We start from the raw sequence: 7,740 nt of genomic DNA on the forward strand, positions 1-7,740 counted from the left end.
CCTTCCCAGAGAGTTAGCTAACTGCACACTTTTGATGTGGCAACCAAACACCCTGAATGCATTTAATCAGACTCCGGGTCTGGAAGGTGTTTCTTGCTCCAAATCAGCCCAGGGCTACTTCCTGACAGGTAGGGGCCTCCTCCATAGACGGGAGCCTGCTGAAGTCTTAAACTACTCGAGCCCAAATCTGCTCAACTTGTTACCCCGCCTCACCTTGCCTTTCCCGCAAAAACCGTAATAAAGGCTCTTGCCCATGTGTCCCCCTCAGTTCTGCCTCCTGGCTGACCCTGGTGCTTCCTCCGAGGCCCTGCATGGGGCACATCCTGCCTCCTGTGTCTAAGGATCCATGAGTGTAAAGACACCTTCCTTCGCGACAATCATTTCTGTCTGTGTCCTACTGAGTAAAAAACTCCCAGGTACATTTTAGAGCGGGAGGTGGGGGAGGATTAGGAAGTGACGGTTTAATGGAGATAGGGTTTCCACTGGAATGATAAAGGTATTCTGAAATTAGGTGGTAGAGACGGCTGCAGAACACTACGAATGCGGTAATTGTCTAACGGCAAATTTTATGTTATGTGTCTGTATTAGTCTGGCACCTCCAGAGAAACAGAACATACATATACATACGAAGATATTCGTTAGAAGAAATCGGCGGCAGCACTTAGGGGGCTGAGAACTGCCACGGTCTCCCATCTACAAGCGGGAGACCAGGAAAGCTCCTGCTGTCGTTTCAGTCTGAGCCTGAAGACAGGAGGCAAAAGGAGTGAATTCCTCCCCTCCCCCACCCCTTGGTTCGGTCCAGACCCACGGCTGATGGGGCGAGGCCCACCCACATGGGGAAGAGCCATCCACTTCTCTGATCCGCCACTTCAGATGCCAATCTCATCGGGAAGGAAACACCTGCACAGACACAGACGGACATGAACCATCAGAGTATATTTCACCAAGATTAAAAAAATGGAAGAACAAAGTCTGTTCCTCTACCTCTTCGTCAGCACTTGCTACTGTCAGCCTCGTCCCTTTTAGCCATCTGAAGGTGCATCGTATTTCATTGTGCTTTTAATTAATCTTTCCATAATGACTCATCAAGTTGGCATTTTCTTCCTACCAAATGTCATTCTTACTTTGAAATAACTTTGGATCCACGTAAGAGTTGCTCAGGGTCCCCCGTGCCTTCAGTTCCGTTTCCTCTCATCTTACAAAACCAGCGTGTGGTTGTGGAGGCCAAGAAATGGGCATCGGCGCGCTTCCACGAAGTAACCAATCTAGAGCCCAGTTCGCCTGTTTCCCCGCCAGTTTTCCTTTTCTTGTCCATGATCCGGTCCTGGCTCCCACCTCGCATTTAGCCGTCAGATGTCCTTGATTTTCTCTACTCTGTATCGGTTCCTCTTCCTTTGTCTTTCCTGACTTCAACGCTTTTGACGAGTTCCGGTCAGTTACTTTAAAGACTGTCCCTCAAAGTGAGCTCTTTTGATGTCTCCTTATAGATAGACGGTGTTTGGAGCTGTGGGGCAAGCACAGCACAGGAGAGATGCATGACGTTCGTGCACAATGCCTCAATCCCGTGGCCGCCAGCACGTGGCTCCACGGTCAAGTCACTTTTTCCTTTGCAAGCAAATTACCCATTCCAAATTAGTAACTATCTTGTGGGGAGATGCACAGAGACTAGGCAAAAATCCCATTTTTCTTCATTGTTTTCACTCAGTAACTCTAGCATCTATTCATGCTTCCTGCCGGCAGCAATTATCATATTGTCTGCATAATAGTGACTTTCTATTTCCCTTATGTCTTGTACATTGATTAATTAGAATTCCACTGTAAGAAGGGCAGTGCCTTCCCGCCCATTTATTTATTCAATGTGTATGTGTACTGGTACTGACCCCAGGGTATTTAGTTGACACTGTGGGTTATAATCTAATACTACTACTGTCCATTTCACTGCTCCACATGTCCACTCTATCTCTGGGGCCCCTTCGTACTCACTCCTTGCTCCTTGGCTACGGCCCCATCATTTTCTGAGTGCCTCGTTAGCCTTCCACATTTTAAGTATTTCCAGACTTGACGAACATCTTTTTTTTTTAATTTTTTTAATGTTTTATTTATTTCTGAGAGAGAGAGAGAGAGAGAACGTGAGCAGCAGAGGGTCAGAGACAGAGGAAGACACAGAATCTGAAACAGACTCCAGGCTCTGAGCTGTCAGCACAGAGCCCGACGCGGGGCTCGAACCCACGAACTGCAAGATCATGACCTGAGCCGAAGCTGGACACTTAACTGACTGAGCCACCAAGGCGCCCCGATGAACATCTTTTAATGTACTTGTCATTTGTGTGTCTTCTTTGGTGAAGTGTCTGTTCAGATGGTTTGCTCATTTTTGATTCGGTCATTTGTCTCCTTATGATTGAATTGTAAGAATTTTTTTGCCATCCATTCTGGAGAGAAGTCCGTTATTTAACATATATTTTGCAAATGCTTTATTCCAGGTTTCAGATTGCCATTTCATTTTCTTAAGTGTGTTTCAAAGAAGCAAAGCTTTCCATTTTGATGAAGTCAAATTTATACTTTTGTATGGTTTATACTTTTTGTACCACATCTAAGAAATCTTTGCCTGACTCAATGTCATAAAGGTCTTCTACATATTCTAGAATTCTTATTGCTTTGGTTTTATTGCATTCAGGGCTGTGAATCATGTCTCGTTACTTTTTTTTTTTTTTTTTTTGAGGGAGAGTAAAAGAGAGAGATTAACAGAGAGAGAGAGAAAGAGAGAGAGATCTGGAGAAGAGCAGAGGAAGAGAGAATCTTAAGCAGGCTCCATGTTCACACAGAGTCCAACTTGGTGCTTCATTCCATGACCTCTGGGATCATGACCCGAGCCAAAATCAAGAGTCGGACCCTCAACCAACTGGGCCACCCAGGTGCCCACACCTACTTTTTATACATATAGGAGGTAATAGTTGGGTTTACTTCTATGCATATTGATGTCCAATTGTTCCAGGACCCACTACTGAAAAGATGACTCTTTCCCAATTGCGTTGTCTTTGCAAATTGGTCAAAGATCAATTGAGTGTATATGTGCGAGAATATTTCTGGACTCTTTATTTTGTTCCATTAATGCGTACGCCTGTGTTTACATTAATAACACACTGTCTGGTTTCTGTCGTTTTAAAGTAAGTCTTAAAGTAACGTATGGGAAGCCTCCAACTTTGCTCTTCAATTTCAAAATTGTCCTGACTATTCTAGGTCCTTTGCATTCCCATGTAAACTTTAGAAACTGAATTTCTACCAAAAAAAAAAAAAAAAAAAGGCCTGCTGGTATTTTTGATTGGGATTACACTAAATCTACATACAGCTCAGTTTGGGGAGATCTTAACAATATTGAGTCTTTGAATCCATGTGCTTGGCATATCTGCATTTTTTCATCGGTATTTTGCGTTTCTCAGCAAACAGATCCTGTACATATATTGGGAGATTTATATCAATGCATTTATTTCTGTTCTGCGTTTTGGTCTGGTACCATTGTAAGTAGAACTTTTCAATTTACTTGTTCTTGAATGGTTCATTGATAGTATACAGACATTGCATTGACTTTTGTACGCTGATATTTCATCTTATGGCTATGTTAAACTCACTCCCTGTTCTAGGAGCTTTTACGTGTAAATTCTTCGGGATTTTCTACATCAACAATCATGTTGTCTGTAAATAGTTTTCACTCGTGGTTTCTTATCTACGTGTCTTTTGTTGCTTTTTCATGCTTATTGCACTGAGTAGGACCTTCAGCCCAATGTTGAAAAAAATGGTGAGTGGAAATCCTTGCCTTTGTTCCACCCACAGGCGGAAAGCGTTCAGTTTTTTGCCGTTGAGTATGACATTAGATATAGGTGTTTCATGGGTTGTCTTTTTCAGGTTGAGGAAGCTCTCTTCTATTTTTAGCTAAGAGTTTCAACGATGCATAAATATTGAAGTTTGCCAGATGCTCTTTCTCCATCTATTTGAGTTGATGATAGTGCTTTCTCTGTTTAGTCTGCTGGTATGGTAAATTCCATTAACTGATTTTTGTTGTTGCTGTTCATTGATTTTTAAATGATGAACAAACCTGCATCCCTGGCATAAACCCTATTTACACATGATACACTACTGTCCTTTCTGTATAACATGTGATTTAAGCTGTTAGTATGTTGTTAAGAGTTTTTGTGGTTTATTGGTCTGTTTATTTTTTTTTCTTCATAATACGTTTCCTTGGTTGGGGTACAGAGTAATGCTGCCCTCACCAAATAGGTCGGGGAGTGTGTCCTCCATTCTGTCTTCTGGAAAAGATTGTGTAAATTGATGTTATTTCTTCCTTAAGTGTTTAGGGATATGTATCCACAAAGTCGTCTGGGCCTGTTTTTTTCTTTGTGGAATCCAAAGAATTCAGTCAATGATAATTTCAATTTCTATAAAGATGTAGACTTATTCAGGTCGTTTACTTCTTCTTGGAAGCTTCTGGCAGCTTGTGTCTTTAAAGGAAGTGTCCATTTTGTCTGAGTTACACACGTTATTGCCATGAAGTTGTTAAAAACCTTCTCTTAGCATTCCTTTCCTTTTCAATTTGTCTCATTTCTAATATTTGTTCTTTGTTTCCTTTCTTTTTTCTTATTTGGTCTGGCTCACTGATTATCAACTGATTATTTTCATTGATTTTTTTTTTCTGCTGTTTTTCTGCTTCTATTTTGTTACTTCTGGTATTATCTTTATTCCCTTCCTTCTGCTTGCTCTGGATTTAATTTGCTATTTTTCTTTTTTATAGTTCAGTAAGATGGAAATGGAGGCAGCTGATTTCTTTCCTCTTTACTAATGTAAACAGTTAGTGATATAAGCTGACCTCTACGCCCTTCTTCATATGCAGCCTCCAAATTTTGATATGTTGTACTTTCATTTTCATTTTCTAACTTCAAATTATTTTTCTCATTTATCTTGTATCTCTCCTTCGACCTAAGGATTGCCTGCTGTTTAAAAGCCAAATATTGGGGATTGTTCAAGTCTAGTTCTGTTGTTGATTTCTGGGTTAACTGCACTGTGGTTAGAAAAGTTACTTTGCGCTATTTAAACCATTTTAATCCTGTTGTGCTTTGTTTTATGGCTCAGAATATGTTCCATCTTGACAAACATTCTGTGTGCACTTTCAAATAACGTTGGCCGGAGCGTTCTAAAAACTGCTCAGTCAGGTCACGTTGGTCGATACCGCTTTTCAAATCCCCTACAGCCTTCCCGTCTTGGTGGGTATTGTTCTCTGTCACTGAGAGAAGGGTTGAGATCTCCTCACCATGATGGGTTTGTCCGTTTCTCCATTAGGGCTCTCAGCTTTTGCTTTATGGGTCTTGAAGCTCCGTCAGCCGGGGGACTTAGAATTGCCATGACTCCTTGATGAACTGACCAGTGAACCAGTTTGAAACGCTCCTCTCTCTGCTTTCTCCTCGTGATGGTCCTTATTCTGAATTTGAGTCTTTCTGATGTTAAGAGAACCACTTCAGCTTTCTTCCGAGTAGTGTTCACGTGTTCTGCCTTATTCTACCCCTTTACTTATAACCTCTCTGTCTTTTTACTTTAAAAAGGTTTGTAAAGCACGTCGTTGGGTCTTGCTTTCTTTCCAATATTAGTTTCTGATGTTAAGTGGGGAGTTTACAATCAAGGTAAGCAGTGATGTGGTTGAATTTAAATCTATGCCTTGTTTGTTTTCTATCTATTTCATCTGTACTTTGTTCCTTTTTTCCTATTTCCTTGCCTTACTTGGGGTTTATTAAGTGTTTTTGTGTATTCAATTTTACCTTACACTTGGCTTATTTCTACACGTCTCTCCCTTCCACACGTGGCTGTCCTGGAGATCTTAATATGCATCTTTACCACAGTCTATCTTTAAATACTGTCAACAACAGTATGCTTCCATTTCTGACTTCTTTTTAAAAAAAATTTTTTAATGTTTATTTATTTTTGAGAGAGAGAGAGAGCATGAGCAGGGGAGGGGCAGAGAGAGAGGGAGGCAGAGGATCTGAAGCAGGCTCCACATTGACAGCACAGAGCCTGACTCGGGGCTTGAACTCACAAATCGTGAGATCATGATCTGAGCTGAAGACAGATGCTCAACAGACTGAGCCCCCAGGCATCCCCACTTCTGCCATCTTACTGTTTGTGTTTTTGTGTTGTGTACTTTGATTCTATACACATTTTATTTTTATTTTTTATTTTTTTATTTTTTTTTAAATATTTTTATTTATTTCTAGGGGAGAGAGAGAGAGAGAGACAGCGTGAGCAGGGGAGAGTCAGAGCAAGAGGGAGACACAGACTCTGAAACAGGCTCCAGGTTCTGAGCTGGCAGTCAGCACAGAGCCCGACGTGGGGCCCGAACCCACGAACCGTGAGATCATGACCTAAGCGAAAGCCGGACGCTTAACCGTCTAAGCCACCCAGGCGCCCCGATTCTATATACATTTTAAATTCTACCACACGTTGTTGCTTGTTTTTAGACAGTTGATTATCTTCGAAAAAGATTAAAATATAGTCTTATGTTCACCCATTTCTGCCAATTCTGGGTCCTCATCCATTTCTGCAGATACAGATATGTGCCTGGTCTCACTGATCTCTTACTCCTTCTGCCTGAAGAACTTCCTCTCATACTGTTTTATGGTGCAAGTAGGCAAGGAATTGATTAACTCAGCTTTTCATTCATCTTAAAAAGTGTCGTGTTGCTTTCCCAAGGGACATGGTGCTGCGTCTTCCTCTCCCCTGAGGCAGCCCGGCTCTTCCTGGGCCCCGGGGGCTGGCCTTGCCCTAGCCTGGCCTTTGGTCCACAGCAGAGAAGGCTCCGCAAAGCAGGCGGAGATTCGCGCCTGTGCCTCGCTGAGAACATTCTCAGTCTCCTTCCCTGTCCTTGAAAGTACTTGGCAAAGGCCCAGAGACGAAAGTTGGTGACTGGGCACCGACTCCCCTCGTGCCTGTGATTACCGGGGACGCTAAGCTGTCACTCAGCGCAGTGTACTAGTCCATGGCGCCGCCGTGGCAAATTCCCACACGCTTCGTGGTTTGAAAAGACAGAAATTCATTCTCTCAAAGTCCTGGAGCAGAAGTGCGAGATGGAGGCGGGCCGTGCCCCCCACGGAGGCCCCGATATCGACGCTCCACCTCTTCCGGCATCTGGCAGTCGCTGGCATCCTTTATTTATACCCACACACCTCCAGTCTCTGCTCTGGCCTTGCCCCTCGTCATCGCTGCCTCAGTGTCCTTCCCCTCCTCTGTGTGCCTCAGAAGAAAACTTGTCACACTGGGTTCAGGACTCACTTGAACCATCCAGGGTGATCTCCATCTCAGGATCTTTACCTATTACATCTGCAAAGACCCTTTTACCAACTAAGGCAGCAGAGTCCAGGGATCAGGACATGGGCAGGGCTACTAAGGGGCCGCCCTTCAACCTGGTACACCTGTATTCGACATTTAAGAACTCCCTGGATTTCTGGGGCGCCTGGGGGGCTCAGTTGGTTGAGCATCTGACTCTTGATTTCAGCTCAGGTCATGATCCCAGGGTCGTGGGATCGAGCTCCATCCTGGGCTCCATACTGGCCATCTGCTCTCACCACAGCTGGGCTCCTGGTGGCCACTGTCCCATGCACGTGAAGCTACTTGGCGTGGCTGCCTCACCAGGCCATGACTGTGCGTGGCCAGCAGAGGCACTGAGGTCATCTTTCAATCACTTGTTACCAGAGCTTTTTATCA

General features: G+C 43.5%; 1 long non-coding RNA gene across 1 annotated transcript; it reads left to right on the forward strand.

Moving 5' to 3' along the window:
* Positions 1-294: 294 nt before the first annotated feature.
* Positions 295-960, forward strand: LOC120229555. The gene is made up of 2 exons (XR_005527775.1): positions 295-416; positions 589-960. It is a non-coding gene; the product is annotated as an uncharacterized LOC120229555 (long non-coding RNA).
* Positions 961-7,740: the final 6,780 nt, after the last annotated feature.

Source organism: Hyaena hyaena, unplaced genomic scaffold, assembly GCF_003009895.1.
Source record: "Hyaena hyaena isolate Hyena2069 unplaced genomic scaffold, ASM300989v1 scaffold_31, whole genome shotgun sequence".
Taxonomy (NCBI): Eukaryota; Metazoa; Chordata; class Mammalia; order Carnivora; family Hyaenidae; genus Hyaena; species Hyaena hyaena.